We start from the raw sequence: 6,872 nt of genomic DNA on the forward strand, positions 1-6,872 counted from the left end.
GCAGTGTTTCGTCGGTTTGCGCTTTTCAGAGTAGCAACATTCTTGATATTGCTTTGCAAAAAAGAAATTCCGGATTCAGCAGAGGCTGTCTTAAACACTAAACGCAAACACGCCTATATGGGAGCAAAGGGGAGCAATCAGTCCTTTAGCACACAACATTTATAGAGGGTGTGCGATAGATGACAACTTTACTCCCTTTAATACTCCTTTCTGCTCAGAATGCAGATGGCCGGAATTGGTTGTTGAGAGCCTTTGTTGTCGCTATATATTTCAGAAGTCTGGAACGCAAAAACGACCTTTTAACAGCGTAGTAGTAGTGTGACACAAATACGCGTTTATATTTTCACGGCCTCCGCTTACTCACGCGTACGAAATGCATGCCTGGGTTTGAATTTCATGGTACCCAACTGCGCAGAAATAGTGGTAGGAAGTTGTTTTCCCTTGGCATATTCCGCTCGCGTGGCTCTATCAGGTGGCGCACTGAGCTATTGCCTGCTGCTACAGTTGTGCAACAGTACAAAGCGGAAATAAAAACGAAAACAAGACAGGATTTATATATACACCGCATGCACCGCGACAACCGAGGTGGGTGAGACCTGCAACGACTCTGGCAAAATTTGTCTGCACCTCTACTGTTTCGATTCGACGAGCATTATGTTGAACATGCAGGTATGTGTCCCCAATTTACCCTTTTAATAACGAAATTCATATTTTGGCTTTCTTTTGGAACGAAGCTTAGGGAAGGCTGTTTTCAGAACTTTTTTCATATGTACTAGATAAGGGATATCTTTTGGCTGAAAATTTCAGCTGCACAGTGCGATTATGGCCCTTAGTGGACATCAGCACGTTAAGGAAGGCAGCTTAAAAAGTACTTATGATCTTTCTCGCATTGACAAAGCTGCTTGGCCGTTGCTTCCTCTTGTGAGAGAGATATTCCTACAGACCGGAAATAATCTTGTGTGCCGAGAGTTGGAAGGAGTTCCTGAGACGCAGTAAGGGAATCAGTATAATGCTTTAGAGCGCTTCTCTAACAGATGCCTGTGCTGCTGATCAGTGCGATTGTTGTGATGCACACAATAAGTTAATTTGAATCAGATCTCACCTGAGAGCAACTTACTTTTGTGAGAAGTCTTGATGGAAAAAACACTATTATTTTTTCCTTTCAGACAAAACAAAGTATGCTCCTGAAGACTTTTATCATTTTGGCGGCGTTGTCTGGCATCGTTTCCTGTAAGTAAACCTAACTGCAGGTGAATATAACAAGAATTACTGGGGGTACATATTATCCCCACCTCAAGGGGATAATATGTAAGCGCTAATGGCTCTCTTCCGCGGTCTGGGATCCTCTTTAGACGATACACAACAATGCCAACAGCGACTATGTGTTTTCTGCTGAGCGCGACTCTTAGCGCTCTCTACAGCACAAGTACCCCTCCTTCGCCTAGGGACTAACCAATTTTCTGCCTTACATTTATACATCCCGGGGAGTCCTCCTGTTACTACTGGCGCATTCTGCAGTGGTTATGCGATTTGCAGCTACCCCGGCATGCGGCTTTTTCCAACAGGCCAAGCGGCAGTGCTTTTGAGAAATGTTGGTTCTCAATGAGAATTAGTTCTCATAGATGCAATGCACCTGCCACCTGCCGACTGTCGCAGGTGGGCCGCCTGCTCCTCATTACACACCACCGCCGACGTCTGGTTCTCCACTGAACGGGACCCTAACGCATTTGGATTAATTGAGAAGATTATTCACGCACTTCCCAGCCTCCCTTTACCCCTGTTACTGCCGCAGCTTTGGCTGTATTTGTCACTTTATTTTGACAACTGCCATTTTGACAAGCTCACTGTGTACGCCTATAGAAGGCTTCATTGCGTAAACATCCAAAAAGAAATACTGCGTACAGTTAGGATAACGTTGTGGTGATGGTTTGGTGACGCAAAAGTTGAAGACGTTAGTCAGCTAAGGTTTGGAAATGTTTGGTAATATTTAGCGAGCTATGTTTGGCTACGATAGGTTTGGCAAAGGTCGCCCTGCCTTTGGCTACAGCTGACGCAACGCTCCTGCGAACTTGCCCGATGTTCCTACTGTTGGCTGCTGCTTGCGCGATATTCCTCCGAACTAACACGAGATTACCTGAGTTACTCCAAGGCTTCACACAAGGCTCTTGCTTGGGCCATTGCATGCTAACTTTCGTTACAATATATTGACAGATTGCTACAATAGTCGGTAATGCGAAATTTCAGCACAGCTGCTCACATGCCATCTGCCACCGCTAGCAGGTGGCGTGTTAGGCTGCTGCCCACCCTCCGGGATCTTCCCGTGACGGCCTCCTGCCATTTGTCCATTCGGCAGGAGGCCGTCACGGGAAGCATTACTATGGGAAGCACTACTTGCCACGGCTGTCAGCTGGCGTGTTACGCCGACTACGCCGACGACGATACACGGGCGCCTAAGCGCTGCTTGCTAAATGGCAAGGCAGAATAACCAAAAAAAAATGACCATTTGAGAAAACCGCCAGAAAACCATTCCTAAATTTCTCTCCTGCTTATTATATATTTATTTTTCACCGTGGCTTTCCAGTGTGGATGCATGAAACCTCCACAGGCTTAATGCCTCATATTTACCTAGACTGTTATTTGCATCAAGTTCGAACAGATACCGAAAATGTACAATTTCTGTATAACATATGCATTTACGTCGCATTTTGCTGAAAATTTACGCTCTAAAAGTACGAGAAATTTTAATACGTTTGCATTCCTCAATGCAGTGATGTCAAGCATCGCCATCTTTGCTAAAATGTGCCGCGAATTCATCACAGCAATTTCTCCCAAACGTTCCTTTACCTCTGAAGCGCTGTTGAGAAAAATATTATCATTCCTACGCTATTCCTTAAGATTATCCGCGCAAAAGATCCCCAAATGCAATCCCGCTCAACTGCTATTAGGAACAAACTGGGAAAACATTCGGTTGTCTCCTATGTTCCGAATGTCGTACTAGCGTAAAAGAACGAAATTCGTGAGTTATTCTGTAAATCCCCCACTTGGATATAAATGCTTGTGCCAGATTAAAGCGTTTAGGCACAATGAGGCAAATGAACTTTTAATCAGAGCAGGGCATTTTTCATTAATTTTCTTTCAGTCAGCTAGATCCTTCGACATTCTAGCTTATGGCTTTCATTAGAACCCACCAAATGGCACAAAAATATTAGCACATTAGGCTGTTCGTTCTTACACTTTGCAAACACCTGGAAAAGAAAAGCCGAAGCGGAAGAGGTGTTTTGGGTTAAAATCGCATCTGACGAGAAGGTACCTCTGTGACTCGGAGCAGGCTGGAAAAGGGAAACACGTCACACAAGAAAGGTGCAGCTGTCGGCGAATCGAAAGTGATTTCTTCTTGAAATGTGCGGTGCGTAGAGGCCGCTTCGGCAGCTGTAATGCTATGATGGGTGAAGCGAGCCTCTTGAACACATCCGAGAAGATTTCGATAACTGTGCTCCTAACAGCTTTCTCTCTACCGTGCGACAGCGGCGTGATATTTTAAATTTAGGTAAACATACGGCATCGAGCTGAGGGGTGCCGCACGTAAGGCAAACATATCCGTTTAGCTCAGAAAGGAATACGAAAAGAAAGAGATTTTCAAAGATTGGTGGCTTCAGTTAGCTATCAATAGCAACGTTTAATGTCTTCCCATTTCTTTAATAAAATTGACTCCTGTATTATCCAATGTCTTTATCGCCTATTTTCAAGCATCGTGCAGTTTGTGAGGAGACACCTTAAGTGGTAGTTGAACTGATAAGGAACATACCTAAGAATTGCTAAGCTGTGGCATTCTTTAGTTCTGTCCAATGGCTCGAAAGCTATGTCGGTCCGCAGCGTTGTATTTAAGGAATATGGCCTCGAAATCATATCAAAGCAGTAAAAATATTGACACAGTACTGAATAACATGTCAGTCTTTCTAACCCCTCAATGCCTGCTAGTAAGTTGCTTCGTACAGTAAGAAAAGCCTTGTTTCAATACGGTGTAACAGAGAGTCGTATTGTGGACTGTTGTTAACACCACTTATGGACAAAATTAAACTAAAAAGAATAGTTTAGATCGTAGGTTGTTTAGCGCGCAAAGACTATTACGACAGTTAAACACTGAACAAGATCTTGTGATGTATTTATTCTTGTAGTGTTTGTGGGTTTGTGCCAAGTGAAACGATGAAAAAAAGGAGAAATTAAGTATATATCCCTGACTATGATGGGACGCGCTCTTGGTGCAAGATCAGCTTCGCTGACCACTGCGTGAGAACATTACGATATCACCGCTGCCGAACAGGCCATGTGTTAAACAGCAACACACTTTCGCGCAAACTATTGTATATCGTCGTCATCTACTAATACTACTATCAAAGCAATGTTTGCGCTTTGTAGTGACAGAGATGTGTGATGCGCGCGTCCTCGTGACAACACTGCTGCAGAAACGTGGCGGTGGCGCATATGCCGCTGGCGTACATTGGGTAAACTGGCACAAACGGTGAAAAAGTTGGAGACGCGAATAACTGGCTTCCTGCGTGAGTGTACACCTCAATCGCGCTTTCACTTACGTGGCGGTGGCTTCCAGCTTGCGAAAAAAGTGTGCCTTCACGCAATACTTTTTTGCTAGCAATGCTAAGCCACCACTAATTTTGTTTTACGTTCAGTCTTGACTCTTGAGCAACATGCCTCCAGTATGTATTAAAGAAAAATCAGGCTTCAGCGGAGCAAAGACGTGATGAATCTTTTCATCTGGCTACCATCCTGTCAGCAAAGGTTCGACTTTTCGGGTATGTTCGCCTTCAAGTCGTGCTTTACGTTGTACAACGATGTCACTTAGGTTTCCACTCTATGCTGCCTTGAATTTGAAGAGAAAAGGTCCTAAAAGTATACTTAAGATCATTTCATTATAAGATAGCTATTACAGCAGCTATCCTAGCATGGTAGGAGAGATGGTCGAGAGGTTTGAGTATCTGCCTCGCATGCTGGAGGCGCTGTGTTCGATCCTCAGCACAGCTGGGTAGCCACCGGTCTTCCAACCGGTACGAGCTTTCCCGCGGCCGGGTGCACGACTTGCGCCGAGGTGAAATGCTCGGAAAAACAGCCGGACCAACCTGTAGCACGCAGCTGTCTAACAATGAAATAAAGATGTACTGCATGCAACAAAGCGCGTTCTGTTGAGTCTTCTGTTCCCCAAGGTGCACGGGGGAAACAAGGGACGCCGTAGTCGAGGGTTCTGAGTTACTAAAATCTACAGTGCGTTCCTCAACACAAAGTGGCTAACTAAAGCAAAGAGCCCGATTATATCTTGTAAAGACGAGTTGAAATGTATTCTATATATACATGAATTATTAAGGCAATTCAAATTTTTATCCTAGTCTCAGTTTTGCATAGGAATCAGTAGCTATATAACCGGTATGCCTCGTTTTTTTTCATTTTTTAGCTGCCAGCAGTGGATCCACTTCGGTGTCGTCTACGTCTGGTTCGCAGGATCAGCAGACTGAAGGAGGCAGCTCGATACTCGCCTGGATTAGGGATACTGCGTCCAAGATTGTCAATGGCTTCAAGGCGCTGATTGGTTCGGAGGAAAACCCTGTCCAACAAAACTCTGCTTGAAATGGATGCGAATAAAAATTTACATTCAAAGTGATTAGAACTACTACCACAAGTGCTTGACGTAAACATGTCGGTGCTTGTTTTCCATGCTTTAGTTGAAGTTCATTTCAATCTATATTTCTTTCACCTATGAGAGAGCCAAAGGGAAGAAATGTTTTCGGTTTGTTAAGCCAACATTGCCAACACTTTTCTTCATTTTCGTCTGTTGCGGCTGACAGGTGCACTGCTGTTTTCTTTTTTCCTTCAGGCGTTAAATGAACCTGTTTTCACGAAAAATTGTCCGTTTTCTTGAACCACGATGAGTAGCCCTCTTCGATGAAAGCGCGAAGAATTACAAAACATTTTCTACCTTTCAGCATATGTCACCTGCGGCCACAAAGCTGGATATCACAACTCAATACGGCTTATTTACGTTAGTTTTTTTTGCCTTCAGATGCGTGCTTTTTAATTTCTTTATCTTATAAAGACACCTATTACAACACATTCTTAAAAAAGCATCCAACTTAGAAGAAAAGATGACACAACATTCTTTTAATAAGGCGTCATGACCATATTTGCGACCGTATTGCTTAAGTAGTCTGTCGCAGCCGCGAATATTGTGCTGAACTGGGATTGCTGATGTTATGACTGTGCGCTCTGGTAGAAATGTGGCCAAAAATTTTCAAGGACCGTGTCTCCTGATTCATTTTTCTTTGTGGAAGCGATAAACGCATGGTTAATCTTCTGAGAAAATAGCCATATTTAATTGCGTTAGAAACGGTCTTTTGTATAATAAAAATACGACTGAGATTCGCCATATTACGCCTATCGCGTATTTACCCAGCCGCTGAGGAGTGTAAGTAATGGAGTTATCGGCGCTCCAAAAGTTTTATAACCGCTTTTCTGTCGCAGGCTGACATGTCTTGTACATCAAGTCAAATGTAGAAACACTGCCATGTGTTTCAGCATGGGGAGGCCCTAGCCACAGTAAAGAATTAATTACGTGAAAAACTACAGAGAATGTTCACAGCATTCGAATCAGTGCAACAGCACGGATTTATGGTACGTAAGAGGTGACGATGAGCGGACAGTGCTGCGGGGCGGAGCGCTCGCGCTAGTGCAGCTGCGGACGCGGAAAAGACGATTTTTCTTGGGACAGAACCACCGGATTAGTGTCCACAAGAAGACGTCGATGAGCGCGCAGTGCCGCTGGACGGAGCGCATGTTCTAGGTCAGCTGCGAACGACAATGGAGCAGAT

General features: G+C 44.2%; 1 long non-coding RNA gene across 2 annotated transcripts; it reads left to right on the top strand.

Annotated features, from left to right (window-relative positions):
• Positions 1 to 372: 372 nt before the first annotated feature.
• Positions 373 to 5,668, top strand: LOC149362782 (uncharacterized). 2 transcript variants are annotated; one of them, XR_016289047.1, is made up of 4 exons: positions 373 to 669; positions 1,167 to 1,230; positions 4,686 to 4,808; positions 5,462 to 5,668. It is a non-coding gene; the product is annotated as an uncharacterized LOC149362782 (long non-coding RNA). The 2 variants fall into 2 exon arrangements; XR_016289046.1 differs by lacking the exon at positions 4,686 to 4,808 and having other exon boundaries at positions 451 to 669.
• Positions 5,669 to 6,872: the final 1,204 nt, after the last annotated feature.

The sequence above is a fragment of the Amblyomma mixtum genome, chromosome 2 (assembly GCF_055824585.1).
Source record: "Amblyomma mixtum isolate Tamu chromosome 2, ASM5582458v1, whole genome shotgun sequence".
Classification (NCBI taxonomy): domain Eukaryota; kingdom Metazoa; phylum Arthropoda; class Arachnida; order Ixodida; family Ixodidae; genus Amblyomma; species Amblyomma mixtum.